At 39.9% G+C, this 2,276-nt stretch overlaps 1 pseudogene; it reads left to right on the forward strand.

Annotated features, from left to right (window-relative positions):
• Positions 1-245: 245 nt before the first annotated feature.
• Positions 246-995, forward strand: LOC140510803 (GTP-binding nuclear protein Ran-like; annotated as a pseudogene).
• The last annotated feature ends 1,281 nt before the right edge of the window (positions 996-2,276 follow it).

Consider the following 2,276-nt stretch of genomic DNA (forward strand, 5'->3'; position numbering starts at 1 on the left):
ATATGACTGCAAACACACATCCTTTCCATTCTATTAACAATAAACTATAAAACTGGATAGCAACCTGTACCATTAGTATAATTTGATCAGAGGTCACTTTTATGTAAACATTTTGGGAAAGTAAACTTATAAAGGGATTTTCTAGATTTTTATTGGGAAGTTTGTTTTGTGTCAAAGGCAAAATATAGCAATGAATGTTTTAGGTTCAGTCAGGCAGAGACTGAGACAATTATGGAAGAACCATTGCGATGGCCACCTGAGGAGAACCCCAAGTGCAGTTCAAATATGTATTATTTGGAGATGGAGGTACTAGGAAAACCACATTTGTGAAACGTCATTTGACTGGTGGATTTGAGAAGAAGTATATAGCCACCTTGGGTGTTGAGGTCCATCTTCTCATGTTCCATACTAAGAGATGTCCTATTAAATTCAATGTATGGAAAACAGCTGGTCAAAAGAAATTTGGTTGTCTGAGAGATGGCTGTTACATCCAAGCTCAATGTACCATTATAATGTTTGATGTAACATTGAAAGTTACTTACAAGAATGTGCCTAACTGGCATAGAGATCTAGTACGAGTATGTGAAAATATCCCTATAGTGTTGTGTGGCAACAAAGTGGATATTAAGGACAGAAAATTCAAAGCAAAATCAATTGTCTTCCATAGAAAGAAGAATCTCCAATACCATGACCTCCCAGCCAAAAGTAACTACAACTTTGAGAAGCCCTTCCTTTGGCTTGCTAGAAAACTTATTGAAGACCATAATTTAGAGTTTGTTGCCATGCCTGCTCTTGCTCCTCCAGAGATTGTCATGGATCCAGCACTGGCCGCACAGTATGAGCAGGACTTACAGATTGCTCAGACAACTGTACTCTGTGATGAACGTGATGACCCAAAAGGGAATGAAGCTAGAGCCCAGTGTGAGAGGTCTAGTTTTATAGGCAACTGTCCTGTGATGTCAGTGATGTGGCAAGTTTGCCACTTTATTATATAGCTGAGCAGAACATGTGCTTAATCTTTGGGATGCTGAAGGAAATGAATGGGTTTCAGAGTGAATGTGGTAGCTTAAAAAATACATAAATCATATTTTGGGCCTGCATATTTAGCTGATTTGAACCACAAATACATCCCCTTGAGTTTCAAATATAAGATTACTGCAGGCCCATCACAATATTTGTGACAGTTTGTTACTGTCATTCTCATTCCCATTCCTTTTTTGTTTAGATCATACACTGAATGCAGTCTCTGAAGCTCAGATGCAACAAAGTATGGATCAATTCTCTGTTGCTTGTGTTAATTTCTGCCTAATAATTAACACCAAAACAAAACAAAACAAAAACAAAAACACAGGTGCTCCATCAGCCACCACCACACCGTCCATATGTGGAACCATTGGTTACAACAAATGGAGAAGTTTTCAGTGCTGTGGATAAATTCTCTTACCTTGGTAGCGTATTTTCCAGGGATGTACATATTGACAATGAAGTTAATGCATGCACTACCAGAGCTAGTTCAGTGTTTGGGTGGCTCTGAAGAAAAGTTTGGGAGAGAAGAGGTATTAGACTGACCACCAAACTGAAGGTCTACAGAGCCATTGTGCTAACCTCATTGTTATATGCTTGTGAAACATGGACAGTCTACCAGCACCATATCAAGAAACTGAATCGCTTCCATTTGAACTGTCTTAGAAAGATTTTGAGGATCTCCTGGCAGGATGAGGTACCAGACACTGAAGTCCTTGCTCAAACTCAATTGTCAAGTATTCAAACTATGCTTCAGAGAGTGCAACTCTGATGGGCTGAGCACGTTGTTCAAATGCAAAATGTACACTTGCCAAAAAGACTATTTTATGGAGAACTTGCATGGGGCAGGCGATCACATGGTGGCCAGAAGAAATGATACAAGGACACTCTCAAGGTCTTTCTCAAGAACTTTGGATTTGACTGTGCAACATGGGAGACACTGGCACAGGACTTCTCAGCATGGGGTGCCCACATCAGAAAGGGTGCTGTGCTCTTTGAACAAAGCAGAATTGAGACAGTACAAAGTAAATGCAGGACACACAAATTTGGGATATCCACCCCAAATATTCATGTGGACTATCTGTGCCCAACCTGTGGTAGAGCATTCTGAGCTCATGCTGGTCTGATTAACCACAGTTGGACACACTGAAATTTCACTTTATCATGGTGATGTCATTTTGATCCTCTTTGAAGACGAAGGACAACAACCAACCAACCAACCAACCAATAGGTAAACCTCATTTTATTATACT

The sequence above is a fragment of the Notamacropus eugenii genome, chromosome 6 (genome assembly GCF_028372415.1).
Source record: "Notamacropus eugenii isolate mMacEug1 chromosome 6, mMacEug1.pri_v2, whole genome shotgun sequence".
In the NCBI taxonomy this organism is placed as follows: Eukaryota; Metazoa; Chordata; class Mammalia; order Diprotodontia; family Macropodidae; genus Notamacropus; species Notamacropus eugenii.